The sequence below is a fragment of the Gossypium arboreum genome, chromosome 10 (assembly GCF_025698485.1).
Source record: "Gossypium arboreum isolate Shixiya-1 chromosome 10, ASM2569848v2, whole genome shotgun sequence".
Taxonomy (NCBI): Eukaryota; Viridiplantae; Streptophyta; class Magnoliopsida; order Malvales; family Malvaceae; genus Gossypium; species Gossypium arboreum.
The window spans coordinates 21,405,234-21,418,975 of record NC_069079.1 but is presented as its reverse complement, the minus strand read 5'-3'; the positions used below and the strand labels follow the sequence as shown (position 1 = coordinate 21,418,975).

The following is a 13,742-nucleotide window of genomic DNA, read 5'->3' as shown; positions in this document are numbered from 1 at the left end:
TTATTACCATTCATGGAGTATATAAATATACTTATCAATGGGCTAGGTAGCTCGCCTAGTCCAGCTTGACTCAAATTCAATTTAATAATTAAATATTTAAAATTAAATTAAATTATAAAATATATAATATTAATATAAAAATATATTTTTATCATTTTATAAATAGTGGAATTGATTTTTTTTGTGGGCCAAAAATGGGATTGGGCTTGAAAAAAATTTTGGACCCAAGTCATAGCTCAACACATGGGTAGGTCTAACTAAACAACACTTTTTTTTTGTAATTTTGGAAATTTTTATATTTTTCATATATTTTAAATTATTTTTAAAAAAAATTAAAGATTTTTTATATTTTTATTGAAAATAAAAAAGAAAAACATTTAACTTTTAAAACTTTTTTTGTACTTGCTTATATATACTTTTAAAAAGGAATGACTAAATTGACACAAAACTGTAAATAATGAGGGCTAAAAGAGTTGTTTTCCCTTTTTTATAACAACAAAATCAACCGTTCTAACGACAAAACTGATAGAGGGGCCAATATTTTCAAATATAAAAAATGTATAAGGACTCAATATCTCAGAATTAAAGTATATAGACTAAATTTTAAATCTTAGAAGAGTATAAGGGTCTTTGGCAAATTTAAACCTTGTAAAACAATAAGGGTTGAAAATTGTTGTTAGTTCTTGTACTTTGACAAAATTCGAGATTTAATTCCTAAATTTAAAATGTCAAAATTTAAGTCCTCTTACTTCTGTTATATAAAAATTTCAATCCAATCATTAACATTGTTAACATTTTGTTGTCAAAATTTGTCAATTTAGCATGTTGGCTAGATTGTCATCATATGATGTGGTATATTATTGATAGAAAATAAATATGTTAAGTTGACAAATTTTGACCGAAATTACTGGCAACGATAATGATTGGATTAAGATTTTAAATTGAAAAAGTAAGATGATCGAATTTTTTTAACTTTTAAAGTACAAGGACTAAATCTCAAAATTTGAAGAAATACAGGGACTAATAAAACATTTTAACTAACATTTTAACAAAAAAAATTAAGTATGTACAACTAAGGAATAAAGTGAATTGAAAGTGTAGTTGGGGCTCAAATCTCAATTACTTAATTAAACTTAAGTGGAAGGATAATGGTAACATTTTGTAATATTTTTCTAACAGAAGTAGTAAGGATAAATTATTAATGTCAATATAATAATAGTTTAAAATTAATTAGTTAATTGATTAGAGTAAGCCGGTGCACGTGTGCTGTTTACACACGTGAACTTCTAAAGTCTTAACACTAGTATACAACTCGCATGTAACCATTAAGGCCAAGAAATTTTATAAGGTTTATTATGAGTTTAAATTATCATAAATTAATTGAGTCGATGTTTAACTTTAGGAAGACAGTTCAATCCTACAACAATACTTTTTCAATACCATCAAAATATATCTCTTATCATTAACCCTAATTACCTTCTTATTTTTATTTTTCATTTAATTATAAATCTATTCAAAAGTTTGATTATTCGACTTTTGAATATGCTTTTCTCAATAAATTTTTTAATAAATTGAAATTTTAAGTGATCGAAAATTTATGTTTGAATTTAAGTTATAAATTTTGTTTGATATATTAATTAAAAATAAATACTGAATATAATTATATTGTTTGACAAAAATAATATAATCTAAGTCAAATATAATAAAATAAAAAAATACAATTTATCCTCTGATAAGAAAGTCTATCTTGAGGTCTCCTCTCTATGTAGCACGCCTTTTGTCTAGAATTTTTCTAGGGTTCGCGATTGGTCTTCTTGTCACCGACTTCTTAATTTGATTCTTGATAAGTTCTATCCTTTGTTAATTGAAGCTGGTTTTGCGTTTGGGTTTCATCTATCGACGAGTTCGCTTCTGCGGGTTTATTGGCCTTGCGGTCTGAGTTGGAATCCTCGGATAAAGCTGCTACTATCGCAGGCTCCTTATTCTTTAGGTGGGGTACGATCACTAAATTATTCTCTGCAAAAAATCTTAAAGAGTAGTCAGGATATAATCGAGTACCAATTATGGAAAAAGAACTAGCTGATTTAAGTCTGGGTAAGGAAAAGGAGGAAGGAGTGCAGTTTGACTTAGAAGGTCAACCACAAACATCGATGTATGATTTGTGTTTAGTGGGCTGTTGTCTTATAGCAAGCATGCTCAATTTCTCGGCACTAAAAACGCAGTGGAAAATTTATTGTATCCACTGGGGGGAATACAGATCTCTGACCTAGGTGAAAAAAAGGTACTTGTTTAGATTTTTTATGAGGTGGATCTGGAGTGTGTGATGAGTGGTATACCCTGGACTTTTAATAACCACCTTATTCTATTGCATAAACTCAAGGTTGGGGAGAATCCAACCTCTATACCATTGATTTACTCTAAATTTTGGGTACAAGTGCATGATCTCCGTCAAGGTTATTTTTCGGATCATGTGGCCAAACAACTGGGGAACTTTGTGGGTAAATTTTTGGAGCATGATACAAAATAGGATTTTTAAGGATAAAGGAATTTTATAAGTATTAAGGTACAACTTGATATCAGGAAGCCACTTAAGAGGAAAAATAAAATTTTAATTCCCTACACTGATCCAGTTTATGTGAATTTTAAATATGAGAAGCTATCTTTATTTTGTTTCCTTTATGGTTTATTGGGACATAGGGACAGGTTTTGCCGAAAAAGGATAGATTTAGGGTTAGGGGAGGTTGAATATGGGTGGGATATTATGTTTCAAGCAAAACCAATGAGAGTTGTTGTTACATCTAGCATGTGGATAAGAGAAGAACCTATGGAGAGGAACTTCGGGAATTTTTTAAGTGATGGAAGGAAGGAACAAAACGAGATGGGTACGGACGATATAGTCAGTCATCAAAATCAAGGGCTGATTACTCAAACTTGAGGAATTAATTTGGAAGGTAGTTAGACTTATGACAGAGGAAAAAGAGCATTATATTTAGGAAAAGAGGATATGGAGGAAGATAATGAAGAATTCCTAATCGAAAATAATGAAGGAAAAAACGTTATAGATCAAATATTTAGGCTCGTACAAGTTATACGTATGAGGGAATTAAAGGACAATGTGAATAGCAAGGAATAACCAGTTTTAAACGATATCGCTACCAATAGGCAAACTAACTGGATGCAATGAAAATTCTAAGTTGGAATGTCCATGGATTGAGAAATCCATGGGGGCGTTAGAGGACTCCAACATATGTTGAAGTCGTACAACCCCTAGGTGGTCTTCTTTATGGAGACAAAACTTGACAGTTCTCGTATGGAAAAAGTACAACATTGACGTGGATTTTCTTACGACATTGATGTTCCAACTAATGTAACTTGAGGCGGTTTAAGGCTTGGTTGGAGGAGTGAGCTTTGAAAAACCTTGAAGAGTTTTTCAAAAAACCATATTGACGTGAGTATCGAGGATAAAGAAGTTGGGGCAATTTGGAGATTGATTGGATTTTGTGGTGCTGTAAAGACTGAAGAAGTGGGGCATGGGATATTCTGAGAAGGCTTGGTGGTGAACAACTAATGCCTTGGTTGGTTTGTAGTGATTTTAATGAGATTCTTTTTTTCGTTTGAAAAAGAAGGTAGACTGTCACATGATAAAGAAAGAATGGAAGAGTTTCGATCAATTTTGAGTGAGTGTCAACTAGAAGACGTGGGGTATGTTGGTAGATGGTTTACATGGGAGTGAGGTAACCTTCCAGAAATAAATATCAAAGAATGTCTTGATATAGGAGTTGCTAATAAGGAATGGGTTGAGCTTTTCTCTTAGTATATGAGCTGACATTTGTCTCTCTTTTTCTAATCATTGTCCTCTTTTTTTTCTTTCTTTCAAACCAAAACGAAGGAATTAGTATAAAAAGGGAAGGATTCAGATTTGAGGCTTGGTAGACCATGGAGACATCTTGTAAGGAGGAACTTAAATGGTTATGGTCGAGCTGCAAAAGGGGTAGTAGAAAAGCTCGAATTTGTTGGAAAATGACTAAATGGATGGACATTGGGTATTAAAAAATCTAGTATTATGGAGAAGTCATAATATTGAAGAAGCAACATGGAAATTGGAAGATACAATGAGATCACAGTACCCCCATCTCTTTTCAGGTAAATTTCGAGGACGAAATTTATTAAGAGGGGAGAAATGTAACGACCTAAATTTTAAGATCATTGGAAAAGTGAGTTTTTGGGTCTTCGATTCTGAATTATCAAAAAAATTACTTGCTAGAATTGAGGAGTTAATGGTATGGATAGAACGGATAATAACATAGCAGAACTTATTGATACCAAAATCTATTTAAATTTAGAGATGAAAAATGAAGAAAAATATTAAGAACAACGAGCAAGGATGAATTGACTTAAAAAAGGAGATAAAAATATAAAATTCTTTCATAGTTCTGCTTCTTAAAGGAGAAGGGCGAATCGCATTGTTGAGCTAGAGGATGAATTAGGAATAATTACTTCTGACAGCCATGAGATGGCAGATGTTGTGAAGCGTTATTTTGAAAACCTTTTTCCTTAGAGATTATATTCTATTAGGGATTGAAAATCGTATTTCGAAGGACATGAACAATGATTTGACTGAGGAACTCACTAGGGATAAGAACATTTTTGTGATTAAAAATATGGGACCAACTAAAGCCTCTGGCTATGACGAATTCCCTACTCTTTTCTTCAAAAAATACTAGTATATTGTTGGAACTGAAGTCAGAGATTTTTGTTTGAATATTCTGAATAATGACAGTGCATTGGATGATATTAATTCTACAAGTATTGTTCTAATCCCCAAAGTAGCAGGCCCTTTGAACCTCAAGAATTTTTGACCCATTATTCTTTGCACAGTTATGTATAAGATTATAGTTAAAGCAATTGCTAACCATTTTCAGAAAGTTTTATATGTTGTATTGACAAAGCCCAAAGTGTTTTTTGTGCCAGGACGACTTATCACAGACAACATTTTACTTGCTTATGAGCTTATGGATGACATTTTACTTGCGTATGAGCTTATGCATACTCTCAAGCAAAGAAGATTGAGTCAACATGGGAGTCTGGCGCTAAAAGAAGATAGAGTGGAGTGGTTGTTTTTGGAAAAAGTCTTACAGAAACTTGGTTTTGCTGAATCTTTTGTTGAACTTCTTATGCGATGTGTTAATTCAGTAAGCTATTCGGTGTACCTAAACAGTGAACTTGGATAAAAATTCAAGCCCATGAGAGGATTACGTCAAAGAGATCCCCTAAGTCCATACCTGTTTCTAATTTGTAGTGAGGGACTATCCTCACCAACGAGGTTAACAACGCAGGAAGGTTTGTTAAAGGGGGCAAAAGTGTATCGAAGAGGTCCCACTATCACACATCTCCTTTTTGTTGATGATTGTATTTTATTTTTTGATGCCACAGAAAGGGAAGGACATAATCTACGAACTATACTTTGAAAATATGAGGGTTGTTCGGGGCAGTGCATAAATTTGGATAAATCTATGGCCTTTTGTAGTTCGAATGTGCTAAATTACAGAAGGGATCTAGTGGTGACTATTTTGGAAGTTCGAACCTCGCATAACCCAGAAAGGTACTTGGGCTTTACCCCACATGATTGGAAGGGATAAGAAAAGAATCTTTCAACTCCTTAAGCATAGGATGCTTTATAAGATTAAAGGATGGAGTGCCAGATTTTTATCAATTGATTAAAACAGTATTATAGGCAATTCTCGCCTACTCAATGACAAGTTTTCTTTTTCCGAAATTACTTTGTGTCAATTTAGAAAATATTATGGGCTGGTTTTGGTGGCAAAAAAGTCATGATAAACATAATACCCACTTGATCAAAAATACCTTTCATGCCAATGATGCTGAAAGAATTCTTTGCATTCCCCTCCCCATGGAGAAAGAAGCAGATAGATTTGTCTAGTGTGGTGAAGCTTCAGGATCGTACTCAGTATAGAGTGGTTACAAAAAAATTATTACAGATAGATAACCCAATTACTTTACAAGCTAACACCGACTTTTACAAAACCATGTACAGGAAACTCTGGGCGGTGGATCTACCCTTAAAAATTAAAATCCTAGTTTAGAAGACTCTTAATAACTTTATCCATACTTTGTTTAATCTTTACCAGTGACGACTTGGGAGCTCATCGAGCATGTCTTTAGAGAGTGCCCTTTTGCTATTGATGTTTGGACCAGTCTGGGCATAAGAGGGACCCTAGAGGAAAATCAGTTACAAATTAAAGATTAGGTGAGGTTGTTATTTGAGAAAGAATCAAGTCAACAGATCATATTAATTCTAGGTACTTTATGGGGGGTTTATGGATGTCACGTAAAAAATTGGTACATGAAAGGAAAATCCAACATGTAGCTGATTTAACCCAGTTTTTAAAAATCATATTCGAGAAATTGAAGGAGTGAGAAAACAAGAACCTGACAGAAATGCATGGGAAGAAGGTTGGAGCCCCCCAAGAGATCCCTTCGTGAAGATTAATTTTGATGCTGCATTTGACAAACAATGTATGAGATTATGCTCTGGAATTTTAATTCGTGACGAGAGGGGTAAGGTTTTAAAATCTAAAGTTTTCATCAATACTCACATCCCGACAGCATTTGCAGCGGAGGCCCTCGCCTGTGTTCAGGTGATTAGATTTCGGGCAGAATCTGGGTTCCTAAAGGTTGAATTGGAAGGTGATGCCCTAACGATGATAAAAAAAAAAAACTTCAATATCAGGAAGAAGACAGATAGGTTTTAAGGGAATATATTACTGATGCAAAAATACTTCAAAAGTATTTTGTCTCATGTCGATTCAAACATATAGGACGACATGCAAATATAGAAGCGCATACCTTGGCTAAGGAGGGGTTTAAAGATGGGAGTGAAACTAGTCTGGGAGGGGATTCCATAAAAATAGCGGTTCTGGTCATTGTGGAGGAATGGACTATGGAGACAGGGGAAAGCACGGGGGTTCAGTCTTCTATCCATGAAACCTGACGAAAGATTGGAAAATGTGGCGAACGCTGATCTGAAAATAAAGAAAATGAGATTGTAAAAGACCAGGAAATGAATCCAATAAAGAGGATGGATACCTCAGATTCACTGGATACTGTTTCTAGGATCTGAAATTATAAGTTCAAATACTTATCTGAAGGGTATTCTCAGTTGATATCATACAGAAGATTTGGGCATCCTCCGGAGCACTGAAATGACGATCTATTTGCAGAGAAGACATGGAGGTACCAAAACGAAGTTTCTAGTTGTAGGTGCTTTAGGATTAGGTTTCTTTTGGTTTTTGCCATGTTTCTTTGGAAGTTGGGCTTAGGGTTTCTGTGCTTTTGTTTGTTTTTTCCTTTGGACTTGGGGTTGGGCCTTGTTTTGGTGGTCTTTTCTTTTCTTCTGTGTTTTTTCATTTTTTTTAATAAAAGCTGCAGACAAGGTTAATTAAAAAAAAAAAAGTGATAAGAAAAAAATTTATCAAACAACTTTCATTGTGGGTTATCAAATCTGTTTAAAAAATTAAGTGGCTGAAAATCTTAACTTTCAATTGATTGAATTTTCTCAACATTCTATCAAACAGAGCGTAAATTAAATCCTAAAATTTTAAAACTAAACATTATTATTATTTTTAACAATTCAACGCTCATCAACGAATTTCCTTCTTTGTTATATGGTTTAATATATTGTTTGGTACTCAAGTTTGATTTTTTTCTAATGTAGTATATGTGTTATTTTTGATCTAATCTATTACTTATATTTGACAAAAAAATATTTTGGTACCCAAATGTAACAATGTTAACTTTTACTTGTTCAATTCAAATTTTAGAATTGATTTAATGAAAGTTAACTGCTAATATTATTATATTTTATTTTTTCATTACTTTGTTAATGGAATAAATTTAATGTTAATTTTAAATTTTTTTAATTTTGCGTTTAATTTATCAAATATAGTCTGATAGATGTGATTTAATCTGAGTTTTAATGTTGATTTTGTTGAGGCAAATTTTTAGCGATGCCAAGGAGCAAGGGCCCACTGGTTCCTAGCACGACTTAGCTCAAAAACTTGCCATGTTTAGTGTAGGCAAATTTATTGTTAATTATGAATTTGGATGACTGCAAGCTCATGTATGATATCCAAACTGTTTATAACAGCATATACAACGAAGCTTGTGAAAGCTTAGTAAGTATAATGAGAATTAAACTTACGTTTTATTAATTAAATGAAAACATAGTACAATAGAATTGTAATAAATAAGTATTGAACATATTAGTATTAGTAACTCCATATTTTGACTAATAGTATAATTCCTTTCATTATCATTCAATCACTACCACATAATCTTGTCATATTATAGCTTTATTTTTTGTCTTTTATTATTCAATGGAGGCCTAATGTATGCTTAATAAAACACATAGGATATACAAAAATAGTACAGGGATGCACCGAAGTGCAAAGTAGAACTAGAGTGCCAGGTCAGAACAAAATAGTAGCGAAGTGCGATGTCAAAATAGAGAACGCACTAAATGTTTCCTAATAACATGTCATCTATATCCTACTAGTTCATATCTTGTCTACATGAGCAAATATAATAGAACCAATTTCTCATTTACATCTCAGAACAGGATTTATATACTTTTGAATTTAGCCCCAGTCAATTCAAAACTCAATAATCATTCTCACAACAGTTCAAAATCATTATACAAGTCACTCACTAACATACATTACTTCTTATATATATTAAAATATAATTTTTAGGGTTAAATATAAAATTATTACTCGAACTTGTCAACTTCTCCCAGTTGGTACTTATAATTTTTTTGTCTCAAATTGGTACCTAAACTTTTTTCGGTCAACTAAATCTATACCCGAACCTAGTATCGTTAAGTTCAGGACAAATAGCGGAATAAGACTATGACACGTGGCATAAATGACATCATATGATATCATAATCTAAAAAAAAATTTAAAAAAAAAAATTCTTTTGGACTTTTCTCCCCCAATTTTTTTATTTGTGCAATTAATTTCATTTTATTCTTTTTCTTTTTCCTACCTTGGTCGCATTGCTTCTAGACCGTTGGTAGGCCACTGCCCGACCTCCTCCAATGAGCTCTTCAACCAACGAATACACCAAAGGACTTAGTTAACGATGACACCAAAGCTATCTGGTGAGCTCTCTCAAGTCTAACTCTTGCTTTCACATTTTGGTTAATGGGTTAGTAGCTTTAACCAATTTTAGTGGTAGGGATTTAGTAAATCCCAAAATTATAGAATATTTTCTTTGGAGATTTAGTTGGAAATTTGTTTTGTTCTAATCATTGGTCTTGTTGGTTTTAAAGGTCGTCTCTTTCTCCTTTTTTCTTCTTCCTTACTTCTTTATTCTCTCTTTTCCTTTTCTTTTTTTACTTCTTTGCGTGGTAGGTCCTTGTTATTTTAGATGATGGAATAGATTCTCTTTTCTTTTTAGTTTGCTAATATTGGTTGTTGTTTGATACTTATTGGGTTTGATGGATTGGGTATTTGGATTTGATTTCTGGTAATGGGGGCATTTACATCATTGGGTTGATGTGGTGAGAATGATGAAACATGGTCGATGGTGGTGGTGGTGGTTTTAGGGTGATGGTTGAATAATAATGGTGCGGTGAAGATCAGGGGGAGTGGTAGAGCTTGGGAGCAGGCTATGGCAATTTTGAAGGTTTCACTTTCACTCTTGGACTTCCTTCAAGCTTCAGCCGGAATCATTGATGAAGCTGCTTTAGGCAAAAACTTCAACATATTGTTTTCGGATTTCGTTTGTTTCTCCATTATTATATGTAATAAATTATCACTTTTTTTTCCAACTTCTTTCTAATCTTTTGTTTCCTCATCCCGGTTATAGGTTCCTTTCCATTGTTTTTCCAAAAAATGTTACTTTTTTATTGGCAATTAATTTTCCAATAAACAAACAGAAGTTAGAAAGTTTATAGCTTTTTTTCGAGGCACAGTTTCTTTTCTTAGTTTTATGTATTATTTTAAATAATCATCTAAATTTCAATTTCACTTGGGTTTTTGTTTTCCATGGTATACGTGCTTAAATAAAAATGATTGATTCCTTTAACAATAATGGAATCGAAAACTTCAAAACAAAAATTATGGTTCATCATCATCTCTTAAATTCAATTACAAATTCAAAATTATTTCATATTGTAATAGGCCAATTTCGGCCCAATCTCATTTACAAAACACTAAACCCCAAAACCCAACTAACCTACCTTAACCTAAACAGCCCAATACCCATTAAGCCCAACTAATACATCAGCCAACCCAAAATTCAAACCCCATTTACAACCAGAACCCAATATCCCTGAACCCATATACCCGAAGCCCAATAACCTAAACTACCAGCCCACTAAACTAACAGCCCATTACACAAAATCAGAAACAAAAAATACCAAAACCCCACCCTAATCAGCCGAACCACTCGCCGTTGCCCCATGTGCGCGATCACTCAGCCCCCACGCGAGCTGCCAGACCACTTCCTCCTCTGCCTGAGACCTGGCACTACCCATACCGTCTGACACTCCCACCACCAACACCGGCCATGCCCTGCAAAAACAACAGACAAGCAAAGCAGAAGCAAGAATAGCAAAAAATAATAACAAAGTGTAACAAAATAGGCTATAAAAAGTCGAATAAAAAAACTGAAAAGGCCCCCCCTTTTTTTTCTCTTTTTCGATTTCTTAACAAAAAGCAAACAATTGATATCCGAAATACTACGATCTTAACATCAAAAGGCAGAGATTCGAACCCCAAAATCAGTGAATCAACAAGTCAAAAATCAGAAATCAAAACCCTAAGGTGATTTTTTTTTTCATTTCTATTTTCGGTTTAAATCTATTTTTATACCTATAGATATATATAAATAAATAAATAATAATATTTTAAAACATAAAATAAAATACAAAAAAAATATAAATTTTTTACCTCTCCGGCCACCGCCGGCGACGGGCGACGGTCCAGTGACCGTCCGGCGACCGGACCCGTGGCCGGAGCTCTTCCCTTTTCCCTCCTCTCCTTCCTCCCTTCTCTCTTTTCTCCCTTCTCTTTCTTTTTTTTCCTCTGCTGGTGCCAAATGAGATTTTTAAAAAAATTTTGACTTATATAGGGGTCCAAAACGCACCGTTTTGACCCCCTCTGGTTAAACTAAAAACGACGCCGTTTTAGTGCGGGTCGGGTTGACCCGACCCGCTCCAGCTAGGGTCCGCGTGTTTTTTAAGAGAGGGGCTATTTGCGCAATCAGTCCTTCCGCATTTTTTATGTTTTAAATCAGACTTATATTTATTTACAAATTGGCCCTATTAATTGTTGCGCTTCGCAATTTGGTTCCCCTTGATGCGCACCGTTTTAAAGGCGTTGGAAAATTGCTCTTTTGGTCCCCACTACTTGCACGCGTGTTCGGATGAGTCCCCCTCTTCTGTTTTTATTCTAAATTCGCCCCGAAAATTTTGATTTTAATTCTGTTTAGTCTTTTTTCTTGTTTCTTTTTGTTAGAATTAAGTGACCCAAATTCTTATTTAAATAAAATACGATGGAAAATAAAATAAAAGTAAAATCCATATAGAACTAGACTTCTTTTATTTTATTTTAGAATAAGGTTTTAAACCTTATTAAACTCCATCTATTTTATATTGATTAGGATAAGGTGTTTCAATCCTACTAGAATATGGCTTTGCAAGCCTATAAATAGACATAGTCTATTCCTCTTGTATTTGAGTAAAAATTTTTCGACATAGTGAATTTTCTTCTCCTCTGCCCGTGGTTTTTTTTCCCGAAAGGGTTTCCACGTAAAATTTATGTGTTCTTTATTTTTATTTATTTTATTCTATTTTATTTTTAACAAATTGGTATCGAGCTTAGGGTTATTCATCTCGATCACGGTAATAGCGTCTTTGAAGTATGAAATTCATTGTTGGATCGCAACACCAGATTTGCGTTGTGGCAAATTAAGATGCAAGCAGTTCTTGCACAGATGGATCTAGAGGATGCCCTACTAGGGATAGATAAGATGCCTTCGACATTAACAGATGAAGAGAAGAAGCGTAAGGATCGAAAGGCATTAACACAATTACATCTGCATTTGTCCAACGAAATTTTGCAGGATGTGATGAAAGAGAAAACCGCATTGCATTATGGAAGAGGCTAGAACAAATATGTATGTCGAAAACTCTAACAAGCAAGTTGCATATGAAGCGGCGTCTTTATGCTCATCGTTTGGAGGAAGGTGCGTCAGACACGAACACTTAACAGTTGTTTAAAGAAATTCTCTCAAACTTGGAGGCCATGGAGGTTCAAGATGATAAGGAAGATCTAGGGTTGATTCTACTTTGTTCGTTGCCCGTCTTATTCAACCTTTAGAGACACGATTTTATATAGCCCGAGTCTCTCACAGTTGATGAGGTTTATGATTCTTTAACCTCGTATGATAAGATGAAGCATCTTGTGGTTAAACCCAACTCTTAGGGAGAGGGTCTCATTGTTCGTGGGAGACAAGACCGGAATGTTGATGATGATCGTGGTAGAACACAGGAACGGAATCCTCGTGGTAAATCTAAGGGTAGATCGAAATCTTCAAACAGAGGTAAAACTTACAACTTCGCAAGAAGAAAGGGCACATTAAATCTGAGTGCTATAAGCTACAAAATAAGATTAAAAGGGAGGCTGCGAATCAAAGGGAAAACAACCGAAAATTCGGTGAAGTCGATGTTGTAGAAGACTACGGCGATGGTGAACTTCTAGTTGCTTCATCAATGATTCTAAAGTAAGCGAGGAGTGGATACTTGATTCAGCTGCACCTTCCACATGAGTCCCAATCGGGATTGGTTTACAACTTATGAAACAAGATTGAAGGTGTTGTTTTGATGGGAAATAATGCTTCATGTAAAATCGCGGTGTTGGAACAATTAAAGTTAAGATGTTTGATGGAGTTGTCGAACACTTAGTGACGCGACATGTTCCGAATTGAAAAGAAATTTAATTTCGTTGAGTACTCTTGATTCAAAAGTGCAGATATACAATTTGAAAGTGGGGTTTTAAAGATTTCAAAGGGTCCCTTGTTGTGATGAAAGGGCAAAGAAAGATTGCCAAGTTATATGTTTTCTGTGGTTCATCATATCTTGGTGATGCAATTGTCGCTTCCTCTTCCTTGTCGATGATGATATTACTAAACTTTGGCATATGCGCCTAGGGCATATGAGTGAGAATGGCATGGCGAATTAAGCAAAGAGGACTTCTTAATGGGCAAGGAATTTGCAAACCGAATTTCGTGAGCCTTGTGTTTTGGGAAGCAAAAGAGAGTTCGATTCACTAGAGGAATCCATAACACGAAGGAAACGTTGGAGTATATCCATTACGATCGTGGGGGCCGTCGAGTGCCTTCGAGAGGTGGAGCTAATTATATGCTAACCTTTATTGATGATTTTTCCGAAAAGTTTGGGCGTTCTTCCGAAGCGAAAAGCGATGTGTTTTCCACATTTAAGTCTTGGAAAATTATGATTGAAAAGCAGACGGAAAAGCAGATAAAATACCTCCGCATGCACAATGGCTTAGAGTTACGTTCGATGAGTTTAATAGATTGTGCAAGTCGGAAGGGATCATGAGACACTTGACGATTCGTCATACTCCACAAAAAAGCGGCGTTGCGAGCGAATGAACGAACGATCATGGAGAAGGTTCGATGTATGTTGTCAAATGC

The 13,742-nt window shown here is 34.4% G+C and overlaps 1 long non-coding RNA gene across 1 annotated transcript; it reads right to left on the bottom strand.

Moving 5' to 3' along the window:
• Positions 1-6,193: 6,193 nt before the first annotated feature.
• LOC108489020 (uncharacterized) lies at positions 6,194-6,651 on the bottom strand. Its single transcript, XR_001871872.2, has 3 exons — positions 6,618-6,651; positions 6,451-6,519; positions 6,194-6,235 (listed from the first exon to the last, which is right to left on the bottom strand). It is a non-coding gene; the product is annotated as an uncharacterized LOC108489020 (long non-coding RNA).
• Positions 6,652-13,742: the final 7,091 nt, after the last annotated feature.